The following is a 13870-nucleotide window of genomic DNA, read 5'->3' as shown; positions in this document are numbered from 1 at the left end:
AAATATAAGTTTTATTAAAATAGGGTAAGCATAACTTACTTACAAGGGGATTTTAGCTAGAAGTCGGGCTCTGCAGGGGCAGAACTTCGTCGCTAAATCTTTCTAAGAAAGATCCGTGCAGCGCTTCAGCACTCACCTTACTATACTAAAAACTACATAAAGATAAGTCGAATCACGAGGGACCGAAATGCTCGGGGGATAAGGAGAGAAAGACTCTTGAATCAAGAGAATGGTGCAAGAAATACGAGAGCTAGAGGCTCTTATTTATACTAATTGAATTTTCAAAAACTACCCTCCATAATTACTTAATGACCTTTTAGTTATATAAACAACTAAACACCCCTTTATAATACTATTTTTAATAAATTTAATGATATTTGTACTAAACTAATATCAAAAGAACTCAACATTAGTTTTATAATGGCCGCATCGTCGATACCTTTCTAATGATATATACATATGTATATATATATATATATATATATATATATGTGTGTGTGTGTGTGTGTGTGTGTGTGTACGTATATATGATTTATACTTTATTTTAATACGTAAATATGCTATTATAATTTGTAACTCATTCATACGAACTCCGTTTTTGACGTTATTTATATCCACCCGTAGATGGAGACGTACTCTACAACCTTCGTTTAGACTTTGTTGGCTAATTTTGACTTTATTTTCAAAGTTATATTTTTAACCGGCCGGGACGGGATTGGTCCGTTAAAATCTCATAACTTCTTCATCCGATGTCCATTTTCGTCCATCTTTTTATTGTTACACTACTAATAACGAGATCTTCGATTCTCGTTTAGGTTGTGTCGGCTAAAAACTGCTCAAGCTAATACTCGAACTTCGAGCTGTACACCGCTAAGCCGAAACTTCGAAAAATCATAACTTCCTCATAAGAAGTCAGATTTGGGCGTTATTTTTATGGACACTCTCTAGTTAACATAGTCTATGACTTTCATTTAGATTACTAAGGCTAAAAGAAATTGTATCATAGATTCACTATTTACGCCTTCGCGGTGCCGTGCCGGTTTCGTCACTAAACTTCGACGGGTCATAACTTCTTCGTTATAACTCGGATTTTGGCGCTCTTTATATGTACGGAACCCTTGAGACATATTCTACACCTTGGTTAAGATTGTTTATTCTAAATAATCTTTTATCAAAAATTCGTTTTCGACCCCTATTATCTCTAAATTGACTAGTCCGGATCTCCGGCCGTTACATATAGACATATCCTTCCTTTCCCACTTCATTCATACTTTTACGACTAATGAAGTTGAAATTTAATGTTTACAAGAAAAAATCAAGTTGATTTCGGTAAGGTTAATGTGACATATACAAGTATATGTAAGGGGTGTGTGAAAATTACCAACCTCTTGCAATACATAAGTCTTTCACAAATGATGATGCGACTTTTTCCATAATATTAACTAATAAGTGGTTATGAAGATTGTCAACGGTATTGTATCGGCATATACGAGACATCCTATTATCATTATAATGATGCAAAATCATGGTTTTTTTATCACAATGTTTAAGAGGAAATAGGGGGAAATGTAATTTCAAGAAACATGGTAAATACACAGTGATTTCAAGAAAGATGCGAGGAAACCATACCTAATGTTAATAGGGAAGATGAAAGATCTAAAAACACAAACTTTTGTAATAACCGTGGTTATTTTTCAGATTAGAAGAATATATTTTATAGGGTTTTTGAAAATTGATCGTTTGTTTATGGGGAAGATGAAAGAACAACTTTAATTTTTTAGAGGTGATGATGATGGCAGTTAATTACTTGTTAAATTATCTTTAAACAATCTGATATTGCTATAAACTAATAACGAATTATGATGGAATGAGATTTGTACACAACAATTTTCCTTCATACACAACAATTTATGCTTTATAAAGTTGTACAATACAATATCTTAAAACCCAAATTTTTGGTATGGATAAGTAAATATATTTTTTCTTAAATGTTTTGTAAGTAAGTTCATTGCTATTTTGAGATTAGCAGGAATGACAAATTGTTGAATTTTTTGATATGTTGGTTAGCACAAATGGCTGTAAGAAAGTACATTGCAATTTTGCTATTAAGAAAAATGACAATGTCTTAATTCTACTTGGCACTAAAGGTGTACAAATATAAAACCATATTGCACATTTAATTCCCAACTTGACTGTCTTAAAAAACAATTCTTACTTATTGATTTTTTTATATTTTTTTTTTTCAAATTCATGACATTTTGTACTTGTTGTATCTATTTTAGTGGTTAGCCCAATGTCTACCTAGCCCGCTAATTAGTTATTCCAAACCAAATTAAACATGTTGATGTGAGTTAAAGATTGATTAAGAACATGATTAATTCTATATAAGCTTTAAATGGACACGAGATCTAAATAAGATCTATTTGGCTCAATTATTGTCTAAAGAGTAAAAGAGGGAATTTCGAGGAACAAAAGAAAATGATGTTCAGATCTTTACCCTCCACTTTATGTACTTACCTTATTTATAGGGTACAACAAACTAACAAAAAATTACAATGACTAGACATTATGTATCGAAACTGAACTGCCTTGTAAAACTGATAATGTGCCGAAACCATTCTACTTTCGACACCTTACAGAAACAGAGTACTTTTGACTTCTCACTCTACACATTCGAACCTACATTCTCCCCCTTAGTGAGAAAAGTCGAAAATTAAGCAATCAGCTTCGCCATCAGTAAAATCTCTCTTCTGATTTCCATATAGCACAAGAGAATCTTCCTTATCTTTTCCTTGTCTCCATCATTATTCTTTTTGTAGTTGTTAATTCGAATCAAGATTTTTCTGAAATGAGAATTTTAATGTCTTTCCAAGTCACTACTTGAAACAAAAACTTCATCAAAATCCCTCTCCTATTATTTCCCTGGAACACAACACCATTAGGTTGATGAATGATTTCACCATCTTCAAATTCATTGATGTTAAATTATTCTTTTTCCAGAGTTTGAGGCACTTTTGCAACCTTCTTGATAGAAATGGCAAGATCATTATCTGTAATAGCCAAATATTCATAGTAGCTATCCAGAAAATCCTTTATATAACGAAATCCGATGATGAAGTCATTTTGATTTGCCTCAAGGATCTTCCACGCATCCACATTGATCAATATGTTTGTGACTGAGATAAAATCATTCAAATTCATCAAAGGGGAATCAACAACTTTGAACTCAAACTTGAAATTGTTTGCTCTTACAACCGAATACCGAAAGTTCTAAAGCAAACCCTTAAACAAAGTACCCCTTTCAATTTTCATCACTTTCACAATCTTCACCAAGGACTATACTTCATCTCTATTCTTTCCTAAGATTGCATAAAAGCGAATCTTCAGCTTTTTGTATTCGGTTTTGTCTTTAAAGTTCTTCTAACTTGAATTTTGCAGATGTGAAAAGCATGTGATTGATTGGAAAATCGAGTTTGTTAAAATCAGAATTTTTAGTCTCAAAACTCTTCTTTGGTCTTTTGAGAAATTCATCATCCTTCCCTAAAACAGGAGTTTTGATTGTTTCATAACACCAGTACTTTTTTGGATCACCTTTGTTCAAGCCTGATGTATCATTCTCTCTTTGTCGAAGGATGCTATTTACTTGCCTTTGACGTTCTAGCTATGTAGCTTGTAGCTTCTTCTTTTCCACATTTGGTTGTTTAATTAGAATTACCTTCTCTTTATCTTTCGAATCAACTATTGAATTTGTCTTGAAAATATTATTCTCAAACCTCCTTCAACCTCCTTAATCGAAATACCTTTTAATGGTACTCTCGGCATATTTGTTCTTGTAGTCAGTGTTGTCAAAGATACAATTATTGGTTTCATGGGGATTGTTGTTGGAATTTGAGTCGAAATAACCTTTCCAACCACGACATCTAGATCATCACTAGAATTTTTGGAAGATCCATCTCCTCTCTCTCCCCCTTTGCGAAACTTGCACAACACGCGGAGCATTGGTTGGTAAACGAAGTACAAAACTGAGGATTGGAGCCAACTCAACTTTGATGTCTGACTCAATATTAGAAACCATCTTTGATATTAACTCTTGATAGATGGTTGTTTGGTTCGAAAGGTCCACCTTTGATAAAGTTTCTTTAATTCTAGATAAGAATTCCTCCATTTTCTCAAACAACTTTTCATCCTTCTCAGACTTGACTTGAAGTTGCTTCGTATAGTCATTTGAATTCAACCAAACGAGTTATGGCACTAGCCATCACATCTACTTTTCCATGCAACTAACGGATTTTAGACATTCCAAAACAAACTTAAAACTATTAAATGTGCATGCAACGTAAAACAAGATCTGTGTTTTACTATTGAACCTATAACTATGAACATCAAAATAGGAACCCTAGAAACCATAGGTTATTTTTGAAAATCATATAAAAGGGTTTAGGATTAAATACTTTATTGTTATGATAGCAAATAAAAATGATCCTTGTGTTGTTGAAGCTTTGGAAGCAAGCACCACAAGCATCGTGCCTCTAATGGTTCACACCTAAGCTAGCAAGAAAGATATTGAGGAGAGAGGAGGGAAGATGTGAGAGTTTAGGCCAACCCAAGAGGAAGAAGAGATGGCCAAAATATGAAGGCTATGAAGCCTTTATATAATGCAAGTAGAAAACCATAAATAGCCCTAATTTGAATTAAATAATATTAATTCAAATTTAGTAATTATCTACTTCCTTATTATCCACATGCGATCTTCTAGAAACCCTATAATATCCCCTCCAAAACCGTCCATGGCTATACCAGGAAGGTCTTGGAGCTTTTTGTTAAACTATTAAACAACTGCGCTTTAGACCTTGCACTTTAAATTAATTCTTTTAATCAAAAAATTAACTCTAATTAATTTATGGTTAAATATTAATTAAATATTACTATTTATAATTAATATATTATTCTCAATATATTAATAAATTATTTATATTAATTTATTAATCAAATAATAAATCAACCGCTCTCTCCAAAAATCATCTTGTCCAGTTTCTAAGTTTGAGGGAAACCCAAAAGGACTGTGCTACTATGAAGTCAAGTTTATACCAATTATAGTTATGGGCTTAGAGACCTAATCCAATAGTCGTCCACTTGGATAATTTTTTAAATTTAATTGCCAGTATAACTTCTAAACTGATCAGCAAATTGTAGCTTCCAAAAGTCTTTGTCGAACTCTGACCCAACCAGTTATATGTCCTAAGATAAGTGATCATATAATCCTCCATTCTGGAAGATATCATTCAGACATGAGACATGGAACAAAATCAATCTCATTGTCCAATACTTCGTTTCTCGATTTGTGATTTGTAATGAAATAGAACTTCAAATCGAACACATCAATTTTGTCCTGGTCGGGCCCGATACCATAAGTCAATGCCAAATCACCTAGGGGCCCAAAGGTATCATTTTTTCCGTTAGGGTAAAAGAAACAAATAAACTTTGACTTATATGCTTGCAATATTTACTCATCAAATCATGCACAACAATACATTTTATAACATCAAGTTACTGATGCGTTTACGTATCATCAATGCATACCTAACTTGTAAACCACAACTCATATATCTCCGTTTCAAGATTATAAGATGTTGTCGCCTCATAATTACTCATGATGAATTCTATGAAGTAACCATCTGAGTGTGGTTTAATCCAATACTTAAATCTCCATTTCAAAGTACTCATGAACATTGCAACAGTATCATTGCTATGTCTAAAACTATTTAGACAATCTACAATCTAATTCATGACAATCTTAATTCACTACTTATTTCCAAAAGTACGAATAACTGTGGAATTTGAATAATTGAATTATTAAAGAATTAAAACATGCAAAAATGAAACACGATAATAAACAATTGAAAAAAGGTAGTAAACAAAATCATAAATAATGTTCTGTTATTTAATCACCAAAAGTCAATTACATTTACGTTGTTACAAGTTTCTACTAACTATCTAACTACTAAAACGAATATCATATCTTAGACTAATGCTCCTAGCATGATGAATGTGTTTGACCCTACTCAGACCCTTTGTGAGGGGATCTACAAGATTCTCTTCTAATGACACCCTATTCACTATGAGTTGACTTTCTTCTACTCTATGTTTGATGAAATGATATTTTTTTGTTGATATGTCTTGATCTACCATGATCATTTGGTCCCTTTGTCAATGTAACAGTTCCTTCGTTATCACATAAAAATTCTATTAGCCCATTGATTGTTGGAACAACTCTAAGGTCCCTGATGAAGTTCTTCAACCAAATTGCCTCCTTTGATGCTTTGCTTACCTCTATGTACTTTGATTCATAGGTAGAATCAACCACTATCTCTTGTTTGGAACTTTTCCAAGTTACCACTCCTCCATTGAAGGTAAACAGCCAGCCAGATTGAAAATGGAAGTTTTCTTTGTCTATTTGAAAGTTGGCGTCACCATACTCAATTACTCTTAATGTGTGACTACCACCAAGTACTACGACCCAGTCCTCAATCCTACGCAGATACTTGAGAATATTCTTAATTGTTGTCTAATAAGCTTACCTGGATTTCCCTGATAACGACTGATGATGCTCAAATCAAAGAAACATTAGGGCGAGTACATGTCATAGAATACGTGATATATATAATGATGGAAGCATATGAAAATATACTCATCCTCGGACTCTAAGTCTTACTCAGTTTGGTATTACTATGTATAGGCGGTTCTCTTTTTTTTTGGAATTTTCCATACTACAACCTTTTACCACCTTTTCCAAGTATGTACTCTGACTAAGCCCAATTAGTCTTTTACACCTGTCTCTTAGAATTCTTCTCCCTAGAATATAAGCAGCCTCTCCCAGATCCTTCATAGCGAACCATTTTCCAAGCGAAGACTTAACCTCTTGCAAAGTTGGAATGTTGTTTCCTATAAGAATTACGTCATCAACATACAATACCATGAAGATTACTATACTCCCACTAGCTTTGACATATACACAAGACTCATCTTCATTTCTGGAGAAACCAAACTCCTTGACCTTCTCGTCAAAGAAAAGATTCCATCTGCAAGAAGCTTGTTTTAATCCATAGATGGATTTCTCAAGCTTACACACTCTATTAGGAAACTTTGCATCAACAAAATCCTATGGCAGCCTCATGTAAACATCCTCAACCAACTTCCCATTAAGGAAAGCGGTCTTTCCATCCATTTGCCAAATTTCATAGTCATGAAACATAGCTATGTCGAGCATTAGCCAAATTGATTTTATCTTAGCCAATGGCGAGAAGGTCTCATCATAGTCATGTTGGGTTCTGATACAAAATATAAGCTTGATTTTTATAAAACCGACAATAGAAGTATTTAAAAATAACAAGTTTATTTTTAGTTCATAAAAAAACAAAAGCATTTAGGATCATTTATAGAGGTTAGAATGATATGAAAATAACCATGGATGTTTTAGAGATAACCTTTGAAGCATTTGAACCTACTTGGTTTTGGGGTGTTGATGAAGATGTAAAGATCAAATAACATGATCTTCTCTACAAGTATCTACCATCAAGATTAAGGCACTTGGAATGCTAGTTCCTTCTTGTATAAAGCACTTCTTAAGCCTTTAAATGCTTAACTAAAATAAGAACTAAAGGAGAAGCACTTTGAACCACCAAAGACTTAAATGATCTTCAAAAGAAAAGAAAGAGGAGTAGCACTTTGCTACTTATGGTTTTGGTGAGAAGAAAGTAAGAATAAGAGAGTGTTTCACTTAGCAAAATGCAAGCCTCATGCCTCTCTTATATAGTCCATGCAAAGTAAGGCCTTTTGATTAAAATACTCTAAAGTATCTCTAGCCTTTAGAAGCATGGGAGACAAAGCATAGAGGTTGACAAGCAACCCCCATATTTTAATATTTTTGGCCATACCTCTTGAAAAGATGATGATTCATTAATTTTTATTGACTTTAAGTTTATAACATATAAACTTTGTCTTCAGGTAAAAGACAAAAGAATCCAACTAGTCAAAAAATGTTATGCATGCCTTATTAATTCATACCATATGAAATAATAACTAGTTATACTCTTATAATTATTATTTTCACAAAACAATAATTATTACCTAATTAAAATATAAGAATCGATATTATTTATTAATAATCACATTAATAATATATATACAAAATGTGCCAACTTGATAAATGTGTAACCCTATATAATCATATATTATTAGCAATATCACTCCATAATGATTCATGGGCATATAGATTCAATAATCTCCCACTTGATATGTTTGTTCGTCAAACGTATGATATCAAATGACAACTAATATTTTCTTTGAGTCTTAAAGCAACCAGAGAAAAGTTTCAATTTAAGACTAAACATTCTAACAAAAACCGTTATGAGGTATATTGTGAAATTGAGAAATGTAGTTGGCATTTATATGCAAAACAAATTGATCTGATTGATGACATTGAAATTAGGACTTCAAGAATGTGCAAACATATTCGTCATTATAGATACACCAAATCATAAGCACGCAAATAAAAGTCATAGTACTATATTGCATGAGATTATGGGAAAAACTCATTCAAAGGTTTGGAGGCCTAATGAAATATCAAGGGATTTGAATGCGTCACTGGAAATCAATGTAAGTTACAAACAAGCTTGGTGTGTAAACCAATATGCTATGGAACTGTTGTTAGGATCCCATGAAGAATGTTTTTTCAAAGTTCCTATTTATTTTCACAATTTGAAGAAGCATAATCATGGTACAGTGGCCTTTATACAAACTGATTTTGAAGATTGTTTGGATTGTTGTTTTTATGCCATTGGGAGCACGGTAAATACCAAAAACTTGTTGTTATTTAATATATACTTATTTGTATAAAATGTTTAGTGTTTATGTGTTCCATTTTAATATACTGCAGATTCGGGCGTTCAAACGTTTTTGTCGTAAAGTCATAATTATGGATGGTGCCCATTTGAAGGGGGATTTTAAGGGAACCATATTGCATGCAGTAGATATGGATGGGAACGACTCAGTAGTTCCCCTTGCACATGGAATATGAAAAAAAGAGAGTGGTCTTACTTAGACATGGTTTCTTGAAAAGCTGTATGAATGCGTTGGTGATTGTCAAGATTTGACCTTTGTAACTGATAGAGCTGATGCAATTCGGGTTAGTATTGAAAAAAGTTTTCCCACATGCTTTGTAACGCTTGTTTTAGGTATCACTTATTTCCCTAACATTTTAGGGTTTGGACTGGGACTCGATGAGTTGGGAAGCTACAACTCATCGCGTAGGGACCATTTTGGACATGGGATGAAGGGTCTACTCGATGATTTGGAAGGTCTTAACTCGATAAGTAGGTGCTGGAAAGGAAAAACCTAATTTTATAGGTTTTACACCCTATATAAGGAACTTATGGCTCATTGTGGCCTCCCTCAACGTCTTTACAATCCAAAAGCAAACCCTAATCAAGCTAACCTTCCATATTAAGTGATTGTAATGCTAAAGCGTGTGTGTTTAGTGCAATTCTTGGTGAACTTGAATATTAAAGAGCTTGGAATGAAAAAGAGCTTATAGATCCATCATCTACTCAGTTGTAGCAACCATCTGAAGGTAAAAAGTTGTTACCTTGATCATTATCTTACTAGATCTCTCCATTCAAGAGTTTAGGGTTCCTTTTAGTCACTTTAGACCCATTTTTGGAAGTTGGGCATAAATTGAAGTTGTAACCTTAGATCTGAACTTCTCTCGGCCCCTGTAGTGATAAATTCGTTGACTTTATCAAGCTTTGGCCTTTCTCCGTGCCCTAAACCTCTTCCTAAGCTTAGTTTTGAGTGTTTTAGCCTCTTGAGGCCTTGCATGAAAGTAAAGTTGGCAACCTTATGTGGTAACTACACCCTAGGGGACTGGATCTGTAGTTTGGGGATTTGGATTTGACTGGAAAGGACTGAACATAAAAAGGGCTGAAAGAACTTGAGTTGCATAGCCAACTCGATGAGTTGGGTAGGGTTTACCCGGCTTCAGGATTCTGAGTGAACTCGATGAGGGGGGTGAGATGACTCGGTGAGTTGATTAGGGTTTTCGCTCTCCTGGACACTAAATAACTCGATGAGTTACTCAGGTAACTCGACGATTTTACTCGAGTATGCGGTTTTTTGGACACTGAAGGAACTCGAAGAGTTGCTAGATGCACTCGACGAGTTGGGGTCAACATGGACTGTTGACCTTGAATTTGACCATTATTGACTAAGTTTGAATATAAGGGTATTTTTGGTATTTTGAGATTTTGACAAAGTTAGTCACATGCTAGTTGTAGGCATCTAATTTGGAGCTACGAGTTTGGACTTAACTTAGCGGTTCAATATTTCTTGAGAGGTGAGTCCCCTCACCATATCAATGGGTCGAAGGCACAAAGGCCCGCCGATTAAGTTAGTTATAGTGTTTATTGTAGATTCACTACTGATATGTTTGTATACATGAATATGTGAGTATGATAGTAATTTATTAACTAGATAGGTGAAGACCCCTGGGAGGTGGGGGTATCCCGTGGTAGTTGGATATTAGACAATGGATGGCATTCCAGGTAAAGACCATGGGGGAGCCCATGGTAAGTAGTTAAGACCATGTGGGGAGCTCATGGCACATAGGTATAAGACCCTGGGAGGAGCCCACGACATCTTGGAGTAAGACCCTGGAAGGAGTCCACGACATCCCTATATGTTTATATATGTGTTATGTAGTAGGATAGTTATCGTCTGTGATTTGTGGTGTGCTTGTTGAATATGGGTCATTTACATGGAAGGCACCATGGGGAGCCTGTGGCAGTTGGGTATTAGACCACGGGGGGACCCATGGCATACCAGGTAATCAACATGTGGGGGAGCCCATGACATATAGGTATAAGACCCTAGGGGGAGCCCACGTCATCCCTATTTGTTTGTACGCATGGCTTATATGATACGTATAACTGATATAGCTAATATGGATTATATGGTTATGTGGATTGTGTAGGGTACACTCTAGGGAACTCACTAAACATTAGCTTATAGTTTGTTGGTTGTTTCAGGTACTTCAGAGCCTAAGGGCAAGGGCCCGATGTGATGGCGCACCATGCACTCTCCGACGATTTTGTTGTGATACTCTGATGTTTTAGATAACTTATTTGATATTATGGATTTTTGAAAAACAAATGTGGTTGAAATATTCTGTCTTTTGAGAATGATTTTATTAATTAAAAATCAACAATTTTATTGGAAATTTGGGATGTTACAAGTTGGTATCAGAGCCTTGGTTTGAGGGATTCGGGCACACTCTCGGGTGTGTCAGGACTTAAACTAAGGAAATGGTAAAATTGTTTTCAAAAAATCAAAGTTAAAACATCTTAAACTGAAAAAAGGAGAGTGCAATGAGTGTAATCAGACGAGCTCAAGTAAGTGGTTCCCTAATATGTTAGCCATGCTATATTGATATTTGGATTATGATAGTTGAATGAAATTTGCTATGTGTATGCTTTAAAAATTGTATACGGTTAGGATCTTATAGCCTTAGAATTATTGATTTGGCCTTATTTCCTGCTCTTTGTCTGGTTGTGGTCCTAGGGTAGAGTATGTTATTCAAAAGTCTATTTGATCATGTTCTATGTATAATTTGCATGCATAGGGCAACCTGTTATGTCTGTTGTGATTCTGGTTTGATGAGGTTGAGAAAATCTTAGGATGGCCTAGGATTTTAGTTACATAGTAGCTTGTGAGATATGTTTTGGCACTGGGATGAATTAGAGTTATCAGGTAGAGCTTTGGGCAAGTTACATGTAGGTGTGGAAGGTAGTATTGGGCCCGTACTACTGAAAACACATGAACTCTACCTGAACTAATGCTAGATCCGGAAGCTCTAAGGAGAACCGGTAGAGGTGGATCCCCATTTTGGATACCTTGATCATTTGTTTTATGGTATTTTGGATCAGGATGGTTGTGACGCATCACGAAGAAGGGGGATCAGGATCGGGATTGGGATCCAGGTCGGGCTACGATACCAAGCCCATCAATGAGAGGCTGCGCGAGCTTATTGCAGTCGAGGTTACGAGAGGCATCCTTGATGCTACCCCAATGATTTTTCGGACAATCAAGGAAGGGATGGAGATCATGGAGGAACGGCTCAGGACCTTCTGAGCCGAGATTGCTACGGCCCAGGTCGGGGCTCGAACTCCCTCGTTTAGGAAGTTCAAGGCGTGTGGAGCGCCTGAGTTCTTTTGGGTAAGGGACCCCATAGCTAGTCGATGTTGGGTGGAAGACATAGATAATTCCCATCACACGAGCTTTTTCCCTGATGCGGAAATGGTGGGGTTTGCCTCATGTATGTTGAGGGACATGGGTAGAGTTTGTTAGACACTTTGATTTGGAGGTGACTAGCCAGGTGGTGGGAGGAGGTGATTACCCAGGTGGAAGCAACTGATGTGGCTGAGATGACATGGGCAGAGTTCATCAGACGCTTTGATTTGGAGTTTACACCATCTATTGAGGTGCAACGGTTAGTGAGGGAGCTTCAGGAGCTCCAACAGACCACCGAGAATGTGGTGGAGATCACCTCCAAGTTTATGGAGCGATCATTGTTGATCCTCGGTAGATGAGGAGATGAGGAGGATGACATATCATTCCATGCTAATGGATGATATTTGTGAGTTTGTGAGATTTACAGGGTGCAAGACCCTGAATTAGATGGTGAAGAAGGCCCGAGAGTAGGAGATCGAGTTGGAGCTTCGCACAAAGCGGAAGCCAGAGCAGGTTCAGAAACCTGTAGGTCATGCTAAAATGCTTAAGAGCTCTAATGCTTCTAGTTGGGGCCAATAGGGCCGTGCCCGGTGTCCCAAGTACAGTAAGCCGCACAGTGGGGCTTATCGAACAGCGGGCTCGGGATGTTACGCATGTGGATAACCAGGCCACATGAGTAGGGATTTCCCCAAGAAGGGCTTGATTTGTTTTCACTGCAACCAAACTAGCCATAAATAGGCTGGGTGTCCGAGGTTGCGGGGAGGAGCAGGAGTGGTATTGGTGTCTGCGCCCGCCACAATGAGGATCAATGATGGTCGCCCTGCCAAGGCGAATTCTCTTGTGGTGAAGAGTCGTGCATTTCAGTTGACTACCGAGGAGGCACGGGCAGCACCGGACGTCGCGGCTGGTACGTAAATCATTTTTCCCTACTTGATATTTAACTTCCCGTTATGCTTGTATTTATACATGTGCGCTTGTATAAGGACCTTTCTGGTCAATGGTATGTCAACACATGTTCTTTATGATTCAGAGGGCTACCCGATCATCTATGTCTCTTGCACTCAGCAAGAAGTTTAGGGATTCTTTGTGGACGTTGTGTTCCCTAATGGAGGTTGAGATTGCGGATGACCGCACTGTGAGTATTACGAGGATATATCAGGGCTGTTTCCTGAATGTGTTTTAGGAGAGGTTTTGTGTTGATCTAGTTCCGATACCATTACGAGGGCTAAAGGTGATCGTTAGAATGAAGTGGTTGGGGGCCAATGTGGCCACGATAGTCTACGAGCGCCAATTGGTGAGAGTTTGAACCCCAAGTGGCCAACCCTCCGTTTAGCTACGACGGCTAGGAGGCTTCCTCATCAGGGATGTTCTGGATTTTTGGCGTATATCGGGGATACGGGGGTCGATACTCCAATAGATTTGGGAAGTGTACCCATTGTACAGGATTATCAGGATGTCTTTCCTGAGGAGTTTCCTTGGGTGCCTCCGGAGAAGAAATTGGAGTTTTTCATTGATTTGGTGCTGGGTGCCGCTCCGATAGCTAATGCACCGTACTGGCTAGCTCCGTACGAGATGCAAGAGCTGTCTA

This window comes from Lactuca saligna, chromosome 5, assembly GCF_052625555.1.
Source record: "Lactuca saligna cultivar CGN05327 chromosome 5, ASM5262555v1, whole genome shotgun sequence".
Classification (NCBI taxonomy): domain Eukaryota; kingdom Viridiplantae; phylum Streptophyta; class Magnoliopsida; order Asterales; family Asteraceae; genus Lactuca; species Lactuca saligna.
Note: the sequence above shows the minus strand (reverse complement) of the source record.